Below are 19042 nucleotides of genomic sequence, written 5' to 3' on the forward strand. Positions count from 1 at the left end.
ACGAATGCGAGGCGGGTTTCGATCAGGTCGCTTCTTTACCTTTCGAACCAATTCTGCTGATGTTGCTGTTTTCTTCCGTCCACTTCCTTGACGTCGCCTATAGACTATTATAGGAATGAAACGTACAAAAACATCACGACACAGTTTGGGCGCCATCACATATTGAGCGGCATTTTACTGTAGGCGATCACGGCTGAACTTACCATTTAATAGGAGAACTTTATAAAACAATTATAAACAAAATTCACTCCATCTCTCGCTACTAATAAAAAAAGTTTAAATACAGCTACTCGTGCTACTGTTTCTTGAGGTTTGTGATCACTTTAGACGATCCCGACTGAACAACTCCCATTTCCAAGCGCCTTTTCATAGGAAAGCTCTCGAAAAAAACAATTATACTTATAATTCGCTTCCTCTCTCTCTCTCTCCCCTATTTTTTAGTTTTCAATAAGGCTACTCGAGTCGTTTTTAGGGGTTTGCGATTCCTTTAATCCTTTACTTAACCCTCATCACATATTGGGCGCCATTTCATAGGAGATCTTTTGTAAAATCAAAAATACTCAAAATTCGCTCCCTCTTTTTCTACTTAGAAATGACAGCAGTCTGAAATTGGTTGCAGTTTTTTCATCTCACCCTTTATATCATGAAAAAAAATTATATCAACGTTGCTCAAAAATGCGAAAATATTTCCTAATTTTTGAATTAATTATTTTACTGCCTTTTTTCGAGTTGATGCATACAATTTCGTTTTTGACAGGAAATATCAAGAAAAAAAATATTCTATAAAAAAATTGTACTATAAGTCACCACGGAGAAGAAATCTATATTTCTTTTACATATCAAGAATATATTTGTTTTAATGTTGTCAAAAAAAGGTGAAAATATATATTTTTTTTTTGGATTTTTTCCTCCGTCAAATAAAAATCCGAAATATCCAAAATATGTCAGCTGATGTTAATTATGCTAATATTTCCTCTCTCAATACACTAATATTTTTATATCATTTTTCGTTAATATTTTTTGAAAACTGTCACCTGTCAACGATAATCGGGAAAGTATCAGAAATTCCTTAAAATCCCTTTTTTCGGAATAAAAAAACGAGTGTTCACATTAAAATGCCGTTAACAATGTGCCATATTTGTGTAACAATTTTGTCGTCGTCGTCGTCAGCGTTGTTGTTGCTGTTGTCAGTTCTTTATGCTCTGCCGAAACAAAGCAAAACGAAAAAAAGAAAAACTCCTACTACGTTAAAAAGGAGTTCATACTCCAATAGCATACGAGCAAGCGAGCTCTAACTCAACTCTACTCCACTCCACTCAGCTCAGTTCGGCTCAAGCATCTTGATAAAATCATCATATTTCATGGCTCATGACAACTTTTTAAGATGGCACGACGGACGACAATGGCAACACCATTCTGCCAAGAGCAGGCAACACAAGTAACTAACAAGTGCGACAACAACGATGACAACGACACCACCATCGCCGCCACCAACGACATCATTGAAAGTTGCGCATGCGCACTTCTTGCTCTGGTACTCATGGATGCCAAATAACAGCAACAACAATAGCGACAAGGTTTATCCTTCCCAGTTATGGTTACGGTATGCAAATATTTTATGGTGCGGTATTGCAGGTTCCCCCCCAACAACACTTAAGTACAACAAAAAGCCGCAAAATTGACAGGTGTGGAGAATGCCAAAACAAATGAAATCGCCATAAATGCCGAAAGCAAATGCTGTACTCCGTGAAAATAACAAAGAAAACAAAGAAAAAAACAAAATTGTACGAATAATAACTGCAAGAGTTAATATGGGCTTTTGATAGCGGGGCTTTGGTTTAATAAAATGCCATTTTTTAGGAGAGCGGAAGATTTTGTCTTTAATTCCTTGTTTGTTGACTTCTTGGTGGTACATTTTTTTGGGGGAATCACGTGACGAGAGATTATTAGAGCGAGAGAAAAGTATTACTATGAAATGGCGCCCAATATGTGATGGAGGTTAAGTAATGGTAAGTTTAGTGGGGATCGTCTAAAGTGATGACAAATCTCAAGTAACGGTACGAGTAGCTGTATTTAAACTTTTTTTAGTAGTTGAGAGAGATGAAGTGAATTTTGAGTATAATTGCTTTTAAAGCTCTCCTATGAATTGGCGCCCAATATGTAATGAGGGTTAAGTAATGGTAAATTTAGTGGGGATCGCCTACAGTGATCACAAGTCAGGGCACAAGTAGCTGTATTTAAACATTTTTATTATTAGAAAAAAAGGGAGCGAATTTTGAGTATATTTTGATTTTTCAAAAACTCTCCTATGAAATGGGGCCCAATATGGGGTTAAGTTCAGTGAAGATGGATTAAAGGGATCACAAACCTTTAGAAACGACACGAATAGCAGTATTTAAAACTTTTTTGTTAATATAGAGAAAGGAAGCGAATTCTGAGTAAAATTGTTTTTTTTTTTTTTTTTCTATGAAATGGCGCCCATATTGTGAGGTAATGTATTTGTAGGTTTCATTCCTATAATCTATATCGGCTTTGCAATACTTTATAGGTTGGCCACCCGAACTCAAGCGCCGGCCATGGTGACAGTATGAGCCGCCATAACAGCCGATTGTCGCTCCCCGCTCAAATTAATCGACCGTGGCATCAGAATAAATGCCGAATATTATCCCGAAAATATTCTGGAGGGTGTATTAAAGCCTTGGGCACGCAAACATTTTGGCCGTAGACCTTGGACATTCCAACAGTACTCAGCAGCATCGCAGTCAGCACGCGCCACCCGGATGCCCATCCGTTGGACTATTGTGTCTGGATTATCTTGAAATGCAAAGTTGGCATTAAAAAAAATACCAAAGTGTCGATCACCTCAAGCAAGCGTTTCCCCTCGATTGGGCCAAAATACCGTAGAGCAACATTCGGGCAGCGTGTGATGGTGTCATTGGTCGTTTGAAGGTCATAATTCGTGTCAAAGGTGACCAATTCGAACCAATCTAAGCTGATTCTAAAATTTGATGCTATTTCCGACATTTTTTGCTTTCATTGAATAAAATTTAAAAAAAAATGTAAAACAATGGCGTTTGACTTTGTTGCAGTTCTTTTTAATCTCACCCTGTATGTAATTTGTTTGGATATTGGATAAATTTGGTGTAGTTCAGTAAAACAAGGGTTGGCAAACTCTAAATTTTGTGACAGACTATCTTTGTTTGCCGTTACGAAATTTCAAGCGGATTTCGTCCTTTTATGGAATTTGGTAATCTGTTGAGCGAGAGGATCTAATCCTAGAGAGATTACGGGTTGCCAAATAAAGTCATTTATAAGATTTAATACCGAACTTTTGAGCTCTGCTCTCATTCGCTATCAATTTGCTGGAGCAATCAACAAATGTAGTTCGCACAAATCCCCTTTGGTGCTTACCTAAGAAAACATCTGGAAATTCTTAGTGATTCACAGGTATTAACTGGCGGAACATTTATGCTTGACAACTCTACCTTGTCAGATCCACAATTGCCTGTGTGGAATGTTCGCCCAATAAAAACGATGAGTTAACCCATACATGGATCTCTGAAGTCTAACACAAGCGAGATATGACAGAATGTTGTAATGAGGACTCTATTTTCCAACATTTACTTGTGGTGCGATCGTATTTCCTCGGGTTATATTAACAGGAAGGAAAACCTCTCTGAAGACTGAAGTCCTCAAAGAGTTTTTCGTTTCGAATAATTTCACGAGGTATTCTATGAATAAAACAAGTAAAATAGCAGCCTGCCCGAACTTTTAATACCCTCCACCATTTTTAAGAAACTTTAAATTTTTCAAAAAAAAAAATCCGCAGAAAAATACCTCTCAAATGGAACCTCCTATATGGGGGCTATACGAAGACGTGTTCCTTCATAAGTAATTTCTTGGCATAAGCTGTAGTACCGATTCCGACTTTAAATACGAAATTTGAAACAATTCCTGTGAGTAGTGCAGCTAAAATCATCAAAATATCGAATATCGGGAGGTATCGTTATATGGGGGCTATATGAAAACATGGACCTGCATAGACACTTTTTTGTCATATATTGGGAGGTATCGTTATATGGCGGCTATATGAAAACGTCGACCGACAGGGCCACAGGGAACTTAACCTGCCTTTCTTTCTTTCTTTGACGTCATCCCTCCAAGATTAACAGTTAAAAAAAACAAACACATAATTTTCACTTGTAGTACATCAACTTCGAATGTAATTTTCATAAATACCATTGTACCTAGATATATGGTTTATTCTGAGATTTATAGTGAAATTTTGTGTAGAATATTTCCTCTATTGATACTGTGTTCCTAAAACCAAAGTTTATTGCATTTTCAGGTGTGAATTCGAAAAAAGTCAGGGAAAAATTGATAAAAAAAATAGGAAATATTTTGAGATTTTTTTTCGAACATTTAGACCAATATTTTTTTAGTATACAATGGAATTAGAGATTTACTTTCTTTGGTGACTTATAGCAGAATTTGATGAAGAATATTTTTGTCTTTGACGTCATCCTTATAAAAGGATGTTTTACTGGAGATTTTTGTACAAGTTCACAAAAAGCACGGCTCTAACTCTTAAATGTGTTTTTTAATATGTATATTGATATATTTAATTTAATTCTCGTATTTTTGTCTGCTACATTGCCGAGGACACTACACACCTAAAATCAACGGATTCCAAGGAATCTTAATCCCAAAAGGAATCTTAATTAAAAAAATCAATTTATGTTTTACCAGACGGTACAAAAGGCTCGCCCAACTGAAATTTACCCCGTCTAAAGGTGTTCTCAAAATTACTAGTAATTTTTTCGACCTTTTTCCTTCTAATCAGAGGTCAGACCTCGAGTTAGAACAATCATTTAATTGGTTTTTTCAAAAGTGAAAGTTTTTTTACTCTCTTCTTAAGATACATCAACACCATACTATACTAAATACTCTCTCTTTCTCTCTCCCACTCTCACCTCTCCTGGATTATTATTAATGGTCAACAATTGAAAATTAAATTTAACAACAAATTTCTACGCATGACGTATGATATCTTTAATCGGAGATCTTTTTTTTCATCTTAGGAGTGTAATCAATACCATATTTCCGAATCAATGGCCATTAAACAGGTGCTAGCTGGCAGGCAGGCAGCCACGCAGTAGCTGGTTATTTGCCCAACACACAACAAACCTACCAGAGAGAGAGGGAGAGAGATCTCACTAAAAATAATGCATTGCATCGCTTATATTCCTGCCGAGCTGATTTGTAGCGAACAGCGAACACCAACTGGATGTGAAGAAAACGGCAACGGAGTAAATAACATTTAATCCGCTAATTGATTCATGGAGGCGATTATGTCAATAAAATTTACGCCAGATTTTCCATAATCAGATTACACAGCTAGCTTGCATCTTGACTAATAACAACAAAATAGCAAGCTAACGGAGAACGAGGCACTACGCGTATGGGAATCCAAAATATTGCATGCGTAGCATTTTGGAGAGATATAGCAAAAGAATGGTGGTGCTGAAGTTAAATCTGGTTTAACATCGTTGCTGTTTCTTTTCCTTCTTCTGTTAATCTGCACAAATCTCTAAATCGATTGCTTTGCCCGTGTCTATCAACAGAAACATAGACCAATTGCGGAATTTACTTTGGCAAATGTGTTGAGCAATCAATTTTGATAAATCTTTGCTATTCAAATTATATTTGAAAGTGACGTATTGAAGTTGAAAAAATAAATAGGATCTCTGAATGGAGGACTCATGGATTTAACAAAAAAACTCAATGGTGTCCTGCATGAAGAGATGAAAGGAATAAACAAACAACTACTTTTAGGTAAAAAATTTGCCGAACGAAAAGGAAAAATAAAAATCAGTAAGGAAAAATTCAAAAGTCGGGCGGGGCCGACTAAATAATACCCTTCACCACTATGCTTATTTAGTAGAGCTCTCTTAAAAGAAGGGTTTATATTGCAATTTCTGAGCTCTAGAGAGCATATTTCGAAAGTTGGAGATTTAAACACAAAATCGGATGAAACATATATATGGGAGCAAATTTGAAATTCTTGATTCAATGCTAAACTCGGTTGAATTACGAAAATTCACTCTGATATAGCCACTTTGGTCTGATATAGCCATTTGGTGCACAATAAACCGGAAATCGGGAAATGATATATATGGGAGCTATATCCAAATCTGAACCGAACTTTATAAAATTGAAAACCGCTATTTCTTGGCTGTATCTGATATCTGGCACCAAATATTATTCTTGTATCGTGAATTTTACGAATCATTTTTATTGGAGCTGTAGCGTGTAAAGTACTTATTTCTATACTAAATTCGGTCGGAAGTGCCAAAATTCACACCATTTGGACTGATATTAGCCATTTGGTGCACAAGAAACCTAAAATATGGAAATGGGATATATATGGAAGCTATATCCAAATCTGAAACGATCTTGTTAAAATTTGAATCATGAATTGCTAGGCTGTATCTGATATCTGGTGCTAAGTATCAATCTTGTGGAGTGCATATTATGAATGTGAGGGACTTAAACACCAAATCGGATGAAACATATATATGGGAGCTATAGCCATATCTGAACCGATTTTCACCAAATTTGAAGTACATGCTTGTCGTCTGAATTCGGTAGGAAATGCCAAAATTTACTCCATTTGGACTGATATTAGCCATTTGGGCCACAATAAACCTGAAATCGGTCGTAGATATATATGGGAGCTATATCTAAATTTGGACCAATTTCAATAGGGTTCGTCCTTGAGCCATACAAGCATTATTTGGAAAATTTCATCTCAATCAATAATAATAAATGCGATCTGCATTTTGTTTAGAAAAATACATGGACAGACGGACGGACACCAAAAGGAACTATGGGTTTATCTCGTTTCCTTCTCCATGTTACAAACAAATGCACAAATGCACAAATACATAATACCCTTACCACTATGTGGTGTAGGGTACAATAACTGGACAAACAAATTTTACTGAAATGTGTACTATGTCTGCAGGACTTTTGGTATTGAAAATGAGCCATGCAGGTCCACGTCTTCGTATAGCCCCCATATAACGGTACCTCCCGCTATTCGGTATTTTGATGATTTTAGCAACATAAGTTACCGGAATTGTTTCAATTTTGGTATTTGAAGTTCGTATTGGATAATACAACCTATGACAGAAAATTGTCTGTGCAGGTCCACGTTTTGGTATAGCCCCCATATAATAATACCTCCCGATATTAGGTATGTACCGGAATTGTTTAAAATTTTGTATTTGAAGTTCGTAATCTTTTTAAGATTCTAACAGAAGTTTTAACAGATTTTATTGTTTTTTGAGAATAGCAAAATTCGTTCCATATGATGGAGGGTATACAAATTTCGGCACGGTGAAACTTAGCTGTTTTCTTGTTTTTATTTTCTAATTGATTTTATTCTCACAAAGCAACTTTAATAAAATGAATCCGCTTTTTAGACCTTTTACGGCTTAACTCTTCTTTCAACCATCATCCTCCCTTTCCTCCTGCAAATTATTGACCCCCCTCCCCCCCCACACAACTATTTCTTACAACCGTCTTCAAATACAAGAAATTAAATTAATATCATCACTTATCCGACTGTTCTTAAATTTCAAATGAAATCTGAGACTGAGACAATGTCCACGAAGTAAATTCCAATACGATTCCAAACCACAAACGACAACTACAAAATCTCACAGCAAATGAACGGTAAACAACGAAAACTCTCTAAAGAATTGGACAATGTTCTAATAGCTCAAGAAGCAAAAAATGCAGCTGACTAAGAGAAGAAAGCTGGAAGATTTGAGATGGCCACGACTGCGACAGCGTCTTTGGAAATTTGAAACGTCTTGCGGACACTAGAGGGGGTTGTGAAATTATGAGAAATTTGCAAAAAAAATAAAATACTGATTTGTATTTTATTGGCAAAGGAAGTGGTCAAGATCCATTTGCGCAAAAATAGTCATTAGCAACCGGCTTGAATTTTGTACAGGGTGAGCTGAAAAAACTGCAACCAATTTCAGACTGCTGTCATTTCTAAGCCACTCGTCCGACAGCTGTTAAAATTATTCCAGTGACAGCTCATTATATTGTTCACGAGCGTACAAAAGCATTTTGGTGAGAATTTTCCAGAAAAAAAAGTTATTCGTGATGGAATTCAGGTGTGACAGAGTGATTTCTTTATATTTGCCTGGAAAACCACAAGTGGCTATCGTTAGAGCACTTCAGCATTTAAATGTGAATAAATCTTTGGTGTCTCGCTACCGTGATACCTATCTCAAGGTAGTGGACAGAAGAAAACAGCAACATCGCATCAGAATAAATGCCGAATATTATCATGCCGAATATTATCACGAAAATATTCTGGAGGGTGTATAAAAGACTTGGGCACGCAAACATTTTGGCCGCAAACCTTGGACATTCCAACAGGCCTCAACACTCAGCATGCGCTACCCAAGAATGGTTACAAAATGAGGTTCCTCGCTTCATTTCCAGCGCACAATGGCCACCAAAATCTCCGGATACCAATCCGTTGGACTATTATTTCTGGAGTATTTTGGAAAGCAAGGTTGGCACTAGAAAGAATACCAAAGTGTCGATTACCACAAGCAATCGCTTCGCCGGGAATGGGCCAAAATACCGCAGAGCAACATTCGGGCAGCGTGTGACGGTTTCATTGGCTGTTTGAAGACCATAATTCGTGCCAAAATTATTCTAAAATTTGATGTTATTCCGACATTTTTTACTTTCATTCAATAAAATTAAAAAAAAAATAAAAGTTATGACTTTTGACTTTGTTGCAGTGTTTTTATCTCACCCTGTTTACCATTTATCATGGGAAGCATATGGAGTATTGAGCAAAAATTAACCTTTTCATATAAAACGTACAAAATGTGTCGAAAATTTTGATCATTTTCAATTATGATAATCATCCCTGGAATCATCTTTCCCTTTTCGAAAGGCGACCCACCTTAATACAGAGTATCTCTAGAAATGTGAATATTATTGAAGATAATAGCTTAAAAGGCATAAATCTTCTAAGTAAAGCAAAGCAATAAACGTGTTAAAACGAACATTTACTGTTTCCACAACTTTAATTGTGCCAACTGTAAAAAAAATATTTAAAAAAGGCTACGAAAAACGTCCAGGGCGTGATGGGAAATTTAATATTTGCAGCGTAAAGATTTCAGCAAAAAACCAACTCAACAAGCGATGATAATAACCTTTCAAAGGCGTAAACGGAAAACTTGTTACAAACCCATATTCCTTTTTGGCACCCGGACTATCATCCATAGATGTTAGCGTCTAGCCTGGTGAATTTATATGCAGGCGGCTATTTCCCTAAGCCACTGATGACGCCAGCTTCTGCTTCCAGTCGCCGCGGCTCTCCCCTCCAAAGATATGTAAGAGAGCAAGATGCCGAAATGGACAACAACAGCAACATCTTATAACGGCCAATATTAAATAAAATTATTTTTTGCTAGCCATTAAGGTTCCCTGGCGTATAGCCAGCTAGTGGCGAGTAGTGGCAGTAGTGACGGCATGAAGAACAGTGAACATGAAGGTATCTGATTTCATTTCATGCATCACGAAGATGCAATCGATGATGGGGAATGAACAGAAAACGCAAAAAAAACAAAATATATCTTGCACGTTGCAACTGGCAGCATTAGCCGCGGTATGGACATTAATTCTCAGGAGTAGAAGAAGACTATTTTCAAAGAAAGGGGAGGGGAGATGACTTGTGATTTTATTACATTCAAGCTTATTGGCCGGTTGGTCCTTGAAAATTTATTGTTTAAAAATCCACGCTTATTGGCCGGTTGGTCCTTGAAAATTTATTGTTTAAAAATCCACGCTTATTGGCCGGTTGGTCCTTGAAAATTTATTGTTTAAAAATCCACGCTTATTGGCCGGTTGGTCCTTGAAAATTTATTGTTTAAAAATCCACGCTTATTGGCCGGTTGGTCCTTGAAAATTTATTGTTTAAAAATCCACGCTTATTGGCCGGTTGGTCCTTGAAAATTTATTGTTTAAAAATCCACGCTTATTGGCCGGTTGGTCCTTGAAAATTTATTGTTTAAAAATCCACGCTTATTGGCCGGTTGGTCCTTGAAAATTTATAGTTTAAAAATCCACGTTTATTGGCCGGTTGGTCCTTGAAAATTTATTGTTTAAAAATCCACGCTTATTGGCCGGTTGGTCCTTGAAAATTTATTGTTTAAAAATCCACGTTTATTGGCCGGTTGGTCCTTGAAAATTTATTGTTTAAAAAATCCACGCTCATTGGCCGGTTGGTCCTTGATTAGCTATTGTTTAAAAAATCCACGCTCATTGGCCGGTTGGTCCTTGATAAGCTATTGTTTAAAAAATCCACGCTCATTGGCCGGTTGGTCCTTGATAAGATATTGTTTAAAAAATCCACGCTCATTGGCCGGTTGGTCCTTGATAAGCTATTGTTTAAAAAATCCACGCTCATTGGCCGGTTGGTCCTTGATAAGCTATTGTTTAAAAAACCACGCTTTTTGGCCGGTTGGTCTTTGAAAAGTTATTGTTTAAAAAATCCACGCTTATTGGCCGGTTGGTCCTTGAAAAGTTATTGTTTAAAAAATCCACGCTTATTGGCCGGTTGGTCCTTGAAAAGTTATTGTTTAAAAAATCCACGCTTATTGGCCGGTTGGTCCTTGAAAAGTTATTGTTTAAAAAAATCCACGCTTATTGGCCGGTTGGTCCTTGAAAAGTTATTGTTTAAAAATCCACGCTTATTGGCCGGTTGGTCCTTGAAAAGTTATTGTTTAAAAAATCCACGCTTATTGGCCGGTTGGTCCTTGAAAAGTTATTGTTTAAAAAAATCCACGCTTATTGGCCGGTTGGTCCTTGAAAAGTTATTGTTTAAAAAATCCACGCTTATTGCCGGTTGGTCCTTGAAAAGTTTTGTTTAAAAAAATCCACGCTTATTGGCCGGTTGGTCCTTGAAAAGTTATTGTTTAAAAAATCCACGCTTATTGGCCGGTTGGTCCTTGAAAAGTTATTGTTTAAAAAATCCACGCTTATTGGCCGGTTGGTCCTTGAAAAGTTATTGTTTAAAAAATCCACGCTTATTGCCGGTTGGTCCTTGAAAAGTTATTGTTTAAAAAATCCACGCTTATTGGCCGTTGGTCCTTGAAAAGTTATTGTTTAAAAAATCCCGCTTATTGGCCGGTTGGTCCTTGAAAAGTTATTGTTTAAAAAAATCCACGCTTATTGGCCGGTTGGGTCCTTGAAAAGTTATTGTTTAAAAAATCCACGCTTAATTGGCCGGTTGGTCCTTGAAAAGTTATTGTTTAAAAAATCCACGCTTATTGGCCGGTTGGTCCTGGAAAAGTTATTGTTAAAAAATCCACGCTTATTGGCCGGTTGGTCCTTGAAAAGTTATTGTTTAAAAAATCCACGCTTATTGGCCGGTTGGTCCTTGAAAAGCTATTGTTTAAAAAATCCACTCTTAGTGGCCGGTTGGTCCTTGAAAAGGTTATTGTTTAAAAAATCCACGCTTATTGGCCGGTTGGTCCTTGAAAAGTTATTGTTTAAAAAATCCACGCTTATTGGCCGGTGGTCCTTGAAAAGTTATTGTTTAAAAAATCCACGCTTATTGGCCGGTTGGTCCTTGAAAAGGTTATTGTTTAAAAAAATCCACGCTTATTGGCCGGTTGGTCCTTGAAAAGTTATTGTTTAAAAATCCACGCTTATTGGCCGGTTGGTCCTTGAAAAGTTATTGGTTAAAAAATCCACGCTTTGGCCGTTGGTCCTGACAGTTTGTTTAAAAAATCCACGCTTAGTGGCCGGTTGGTCCTTGAAAAGTTATTGTTTAAAAAATCCACGCTTATTGGCCGGTTGTCCTTGAAAAGTTATTGTTTAAAAAATCCACGCTTATTGGCCGGTTGGTCCTTGAAAAGTTATTGTTTAAAAAATCCACGCTTATTGGCCGGTTGGTCCTTGAAAAGTTATTGTTTAAAAAATCCACGCTTATTGGCCGGTTGGTCCTTGAAAAGTTATTGTTTAAAAAATCCACGCTTATTGGCCGGTTGGTCCTTGAAAAGTTATTGTTTAAAAAATCCACGCTTATTGGCCGGTTGGTCCTTGAAAAGTTATTGTTTAAAAAATCCACGCTTATTGGCCGGTTGGTCCTTGAAAAGTTATTGTTTAAAAAATCCACGCTTATTGGCCGGTTGGTCCTTGAAAAGTTATTGTTTAAAAAATCCACGCTTATTGGCCGGTTGGTCCTTGAAAAGTTATTGTTTAAAAAATCCACGCTTATTGGCCGGTTGGTCCTTGAAAAGTTATTGTTTAAAAATCCACGCTTATTGGCCGGTTGGTCCTTGAAAAGTTATTGTTTAAAAAATCCACTTGACCGTGTTTTATTGGCCGGTTGGTCCTTGAAAAGTTATTGTTTAAAAAATCCACGCTTATTGGCCGGTTGGTCCTTGAAAAGTTATTGTTTAAAAAATCCACGCTTATTGGCCGGTTGGTCCTTGAAAAGTTATTGTTTAAAAAATCCACGCTTATTGGCCGGTTGGTCCTTGAAAGTTATTGTTTAAAAAATCCACGCTTATTGGCCGGTTGGTCCTTGAAAAGTTATTGTTTAAAAAATCCACGCTTATTGGCCGGTTGGTCCTTGAAAAGTTATTGTTTAAAAAATCCACGCTTATTGGCCGGTTGGTCTTGAAAAGTTATTGTTTAAAAAATCCACGCTTATTGGCCGGTTGGTCCTTGAAAAGTTATTGTTTAAAAAAATCCACGCTTATTGGCCGGTTGGTCCTTGAAAAGTTATTGTTTAAAAAATCCACGCTTATTGGCCGGTTGGTCCTTGAAAAGTTATTGTTTAAAAAATCCACGCTTATTGCCGGTTGGTCCTTGAAAAGTTATTGTTTAAAAAATCCACGCTTATTGGCCGGTTGGTCCTTGAAAAGTTATTGTTTAAAAAATCCACGCTTATTGGCCGGTTGGTCCTTGAAAAGTTATTGTTTAAAAAATCCACGCTTATTGGCCGGTTGGTCCTTGAAAAGTTATTGTTTAAAAAATCCACGCTTATTGGCCGGTTGGTCCTTGAAAAGTTATTGTTTAAAAAATCCACGCTTATTGGCCGGTTGGTCCTTGAAAAGTTATTGTTTAAAAAATCCACGCTTATTGGCCGGTTGGTCCTTGAAAAGTTATTGTTTAAAAAATCCACGCTTATTGGCCGGTTGGTCCTTGAAAAGTTATTGTTTAAAAAAATCCACGCTTATTGGCCGGTTGGTCCTTGAAAAGTTATTGTTTAAAAAATCCACGCTTATTGGCCGGTTGGTCCTTGAAAAGTTATTGTTTAAAAAATCCACGCTTATTGGCCGGTTGGTCCTTGAAAAGTTATTGTTTAAAAAATCCACGCTTATTGGCCGGTTGGTCCTTGAAAAGTTATTGTTTAAAAAATCCACGCTTATTGGCCGGTTGGTCCTTGAAAAGTTATTGTTTAAAAAATCCACGCTTATTGGCCGGTTGGTCCTTGAAAAGTTATTGTTTAAAAAATCCACGCTTATTGGCCGGTTGGTCCTTGAAAAGTTATTGTTTAAAAAATCCACGCTTATTGGCCGGTTGGTCCTTGAAAAGTTATTGTTTAAAAAATCCACGCTTATTGGCCGGTTGGTCCTTGAAAAGTTATTGTTTAAAAAAATCCACGCTTATTGGCCGGTTGGTCCTTGAAAAGTTATTGTTTAAAAAATCCACGCTTATTGGCCGGTTGGTCCTTGAAAAGTTATTGTTTAAAAAATCCACGCTTATTGGCCGGTTGGTCCTTGAAAAGTTATTGTTTAAAAAATCCACGCTTATTGGCCGGTTGGTCCTTGAAAAGTTATTGTTTAAAAAAATCCACGCTTATTGGCCGGTTGGTCCTTGAAAAGTTATTGTTTAAAAAATCCACGCTTATTGGCCGGTTGGTCCTTGAAAAGTTATTGTTTAAAAAATCCACGCTTATTGGCCGGTTGGTCCTTGAAAAGTTATTGTTTAAAAAAATCCACGCTTATTGGCCGGTTGGTCCTTGAAAAGTTATTGTTTAAAAAATCCACGCTTATTGGCCGGTTGGTCCTTGAAAAGTTATTGTTTAAAAAATCCACGCTTATTGGCCGGTTGGTCCTTGAAAAGTTATTGTTTAAAAAATCCACGCTTATTGGCCGGTTGGTCCTTGAAAAGTTATTGTTTAAAAATCCACGCTTATTGGCCGGTTGGTCCTTGAAAAGTTATTGTTTAAAAAATCCACGCTTATTGGCCGGTTGGTCCTTGAAAAGTTATTGTTTAAAAAATCCACGCTTATTGGCCGGTTGGTCCTTGAAAAGTTATTGTTTAAAAAATCCACGCTTATTGGCCGGTTGGTCCTTGAAAAGTTATTGTTTAAAAAATCCACGCTTATTGGCCGGTTGGTCCTTGAAAAGTTATTGTTTAAAAAATCCACGCTTATTGGCCGGTTGGTCCTTGAAAAGTTATTGTTTAAAAATCCACGCTTATTGGCCGGTTGGTCCTTGAAAAGTTATTGTTTAAAAAATCCACGCTTATTGGCCGGTTGGTCCTTGAAAAGTTATTGTTTAAAAAATCCACGCTTATTGGCCGGTTGGTCCTTGAAAAGTTATTGTTTAAAAAAATCCACGCTTATTGGCCGGTTGGTCCTTGAAAAGTTATTGTTTAAAAAATCCACGCTTATTGGCCGGTTGGTCCTTGAAAAGTTATTGTTTAAAAAATCCACGCTTATTGGCCGGTTGGTCCTTGAAAAGTTATTGTTTAAAAAATCCACGCTTATTGGCCGGTTGGTCCTTGAAAAGTTATTGTTTAAAAAATCCACGCTTATTGGCCGGTTGGTCCTTGAAAAGTTATTGTTTAAAAAATCCACGCTTATTGGCCGGTTGGTCCTTGAAAAGTTATTGTTTAAAAATCCACGCTTATTGGCCGGTTGGTCCTTGAAAAGTTATTGTTTAAAAAATCCACGCTTATTGGCCGGTTGGTCCTTGAAAAGTTATTGTTTAAAAATCCACGCTTATTGGCCGGTTGGTCCTTGAAAAGTTATTGTTTAAAAAATCCACGCTTATTGGCCGGTTGGTCCTTGAAAAGTTATTGTGTTAAAAAATCCACGCTTATTGGCCGTTGGTCCTTGAAAAGTTATTGTTTAAAAAATCCACGCTTATTGGCCGGTTGGTCCTTGAAAAGTTATTGTTTAAAAAAATCCACGCTTATTGGCCGGTTGGTCCTTGAAAAGTTATTGTTTAAAAAAATCCACGCTTATTGGCCGGTGGTCCTTGAAAAGTTATTGTTTAAAAAATCCACGCTTATTGGCCGGTTGGTCCTTGAAAGTTATTGTTTAAAAAATCCACGCTTATTGGCCGGTTGGTCCTTGAAAAGTTATTGTTTAAAAAATCCACGCTTATTGGCCGGTTGGTCCTTGAAAAGTTATTGTTTAAAAAATCCACGCTTATTGGCCGGTTGGTCCTTGAAAAGTTATTGTTTAAAAAATCCACGCTTATTGGCCGGTTGGTCCTTGAAAAGTTATTGTTTAAAAAATCCACGCTTATTGGCCGGTTGGTCCTTGAAAAGTTATTGTTTAAAAAATCCACGCTTATTGGCCGGTTGGTCCTTGAAAAGTTATTGTTTAAAAAATCCACGCTTATTGGCCGGTTGGTCCTTGAAAAGTTATTGTTTAAAAAATCCACGCTTATTGGCCGGTTGGTCCTTGAAAAGTTATTGTTTAAAAAATCCACGCTTATTGGCCGGTTGGTCCTTGAAAAGTTATTGTTTAAAAAATCCACGCTTATTGGCCGGTTGGTCCTTGAAAAGTTATTGTTTAAAAAATCCACGCTTATTGGCCGGTTGGTCCTTGAAAAGTTATTGTTTAAAAAAATCCACGCTTATTGGCCGGTTGGTCCTTGAAAAGTTATTGTTTAAAAAATCCACGCTTATTGGCCGGTTGGTCCTTGAAAAGTTATTGTTTAAAAAATCCACGCTTATTGGCCGGTTGGTCCTTGAAAAGTATTGTTTAAAAAATCCACGCTTATTGGCCGGTTGGTCCTTGAAAAGTTATTGTTTAAAAATCCACGCTTATTGGCCGGTTGGTCCTTGAAAAGTTATTGTTTAAAAAAATCCACGCTTATTGGTCCGGTTGGTCCTTGAAAAGTTATTGTGTTAAAAAATCCACGCTTATTGGCCGGTTGGTCCTTGAAAAGTTATTGTTAAAAAATCCACGCTTATTGGCCGGTTGGTCCTTGAAAAGTTATTGTTTAAAAAATCCACGCTTATTGGCCGGTTGGTCCTTGAAAAGTATTGTTAAAAAAATCCACGCTTATTGGCCGTTGGTCCTTGAAAAGTTATTGTTTAAAAAATCCACGCTTATTGGCCGGTTGGTCCTTGAAAAGTTATTGTTTAAAAAATCCACGCTTATTGGTCGGTTGGTCCTTGAAAAGTTATTGTTTAAAAAATCCACGCTTATTGGCCGGTTGGTCCTTGAAAAGTTATTGTTTAAAAAATCCACGCTTATTGGCCGGTTGGTCCTTGAAAAGTTATTGTTTAAAAAATCCACGCTTATTGGCCGGTTGGTCCTTGAAAAGTTATTGTTTAAAAAATCCACGCTTATTGGCCGGTTGGTCCTTGAAAAGTTATTGTTTAAAAATCCACGCTTATTGGCCGGTTGGTCCTTGAAAAGTTATTGTTTAAAAAATCCACGCTTATTGGCCGGTTGGTCCTTGAAAAGTTATTGTTTAAAAAATCCACGCTTATTGGCCGGTTGGTCCTTGAAAAAGTTATTGTTTAAAAAATCCACGCTTATTGGCCGGTTGGTCCTTGAAAAGTTATTGTTTAAAAATCCACGCTTATTGGCCGGTTGGTCCTTGAAAAGTTATTGTTTAAAAAATCCACGCTTATTGGCCGGTTGGTCCTTGAAAAGGTATTGTTTAAAAAATCCACGCTTATTGGCCGGTTGGTCCTTGAAAAGTTATTGTTTAAAAAATCCACGCTTATTGGCCGGTTGGTCCTTGAAAAGTTATTGTTTAAAAAATCCACGCTTATTGGCCGGTTGGTCCTTGAAAAGTTATTGTTTAAAAATCCACGCTTATTGGCCGGTTGGTCCTTGAAAAGTTATTGTTTAAAAAATCCACGCTTATTGGCCGGTTGGTCCTTGAAAAGTTATTGTTTAAAAAATCCACGCTTATTGGCCGGTTGGTCCTTGAAAAGTTATTGTTTAAAAAATCCACGCTTATTGGCCGGTTGGTCCTTGAAAAGTTATTGTTTAAAAAATCCACGCTTATTGGCCGGTTGGTCCTTGAAAAGTTATTGTTTAAAAAATCCACGCTTATTGGCCGGTTGGTCCTTGAAAAGTTATTGTTTAAAAAATCCACGCTTATTGGCCGGTTGGTCCTTGAAAAGTTATTGTTTAAAAAATCCACGCTTATTGGCCGGTTGGTCCTTGAAAGTTATTGTTTAAAAATCCACGCTTATTGGCCGGTTGGTCCTTGAAAAGTTATTGTTTAAAAAATCCACGCTTATTGGCCGGTTGGTCCTTGAAAAGTTATTGTTTAAAAAATCCACGCTTATTGGCCGGTTGGTCCTTGAAAGTTATTGTTTAAAAAAATCCACGCTTATTGGCCGGTTGGTCCTTGAAAAGTTATTGTTTAAAAAATCCACGCTTATTGGCCGGTTGGTCCTTGAAAAGTTATTGTTTAAAAAATCCACGCTTATTGGCCGGTTGGTCCTTGAAAAGTTATTGTTTAAAAAATCCACGCTTATTGGCCGGTTGGTCCTTGAAAAGTTATTGTTTAAAAAATCCACGCTTATTGGCCGGTTGGTCCTTGAAAGTTATTGTTTAAAAAATCCACGCTTATTGGCCGGTTGGTCCTTGAAAAGTTATTGTTTAAAAAATCCACGCTTATTGGCCGGTTGGTCCTTGAAAAGTTATTGTTTAAAAAATCCACGCTTATTGGCCGGTTGTCCTTGAAAAGTTATTGTTTAAAAAATCCACGCTTATTGGCCGGTTGGTCCTTGAAAAGGTATTGTTTAAAAAATCCACGCTTATTGGCCGGTTGGTCCTTGAAAAGTTATTGTTTAAAAAATCCACGCTTATTGCCGGTTGGTCCTTGAAAAGTTATTGTTTAAAAAAATCCACGCTTATTGGCCGGTTGGTCCTTGAAAAGTTATTGTTTAAAAAATCCACGCTTATTGGCCGGTTGGTCCTTGAAAAGTTATTGTTTAAAAAATCCACGCTTATTGGCCGGTTGGTCCTTGAAAAGTTATTGTTTAAAAAATCCACGCTTATTGGCCGGTTGGTCCTTGAAAAGTTATTGTTTAAAAAATCCACGCTTATTGGCCGGTTGGTCCTTGAAAAGTTATTGTTTAAAAAATCCACGCTTATTGGCCGGTTGGTCCTTGAAAAGTTATTGTTTAAAAATCCACGCTTTTGGCCGGTTGGTCCTTGAAAAGTTATTGTTTGAAAAATCCACGCTTATTGGCCGGTTGGTCCTTGAAAAGTTATTGTTTAAAAAATCCACGCTTATTGGCCGGTTGGTCCTTGAAAAGTTATTGTTTAAAAAATCCACGCTTATTGGCCGGTTGGTCCTTGAAAAGTTATTGTTTAAAAAATCCACGCTTATTGGCCGGTTGGTCCTTGAAAAGTTATTGTTTAAAAAATCCACGCTTATTGGCCGGTTGGTCCTTGAAAAGTTATTGTTTAAAAAATCCACGCTAATTGGCTGGTTGGTCCTTGAAAAGTTATTGTTTAAAAAATCCACGCTTATTGGCCGGTTGGTCCTGGAAAAGTTTTTGTTTAAAAAATCCACGCTTATTGGCCGGTTGGTCCTTAAAAAGTTATTGTTTAAAAAATCCACGCTTATTGGCCGGTTGGTCCTTAAGAAGTTATTGTTTAAAAAATCCACGCGTATTGATCGGTTGGTCCTTAAAAAGTTATTGTTTAAAAAATCTACGCTTATTGATCGGTTGGTCCTTCAAAAGTTATTGTTTAAAAAATCCACACTTT

This window comes from Musca domestica, unplaced genomic scaffold, assembly GCF_030504385.1.
Source record: "Musca domestica strain aabys unplaced genomic scaffold, Musca_domestica.polishedcontigs.V.1.1 135, whole genome shotgun sequence".
Classification (NCBI taxonomy): Eukaryota; Metazoa; Arthropoda; class Insecta; order Diptera; family Muscidae; genus Musca; species Musca domestica.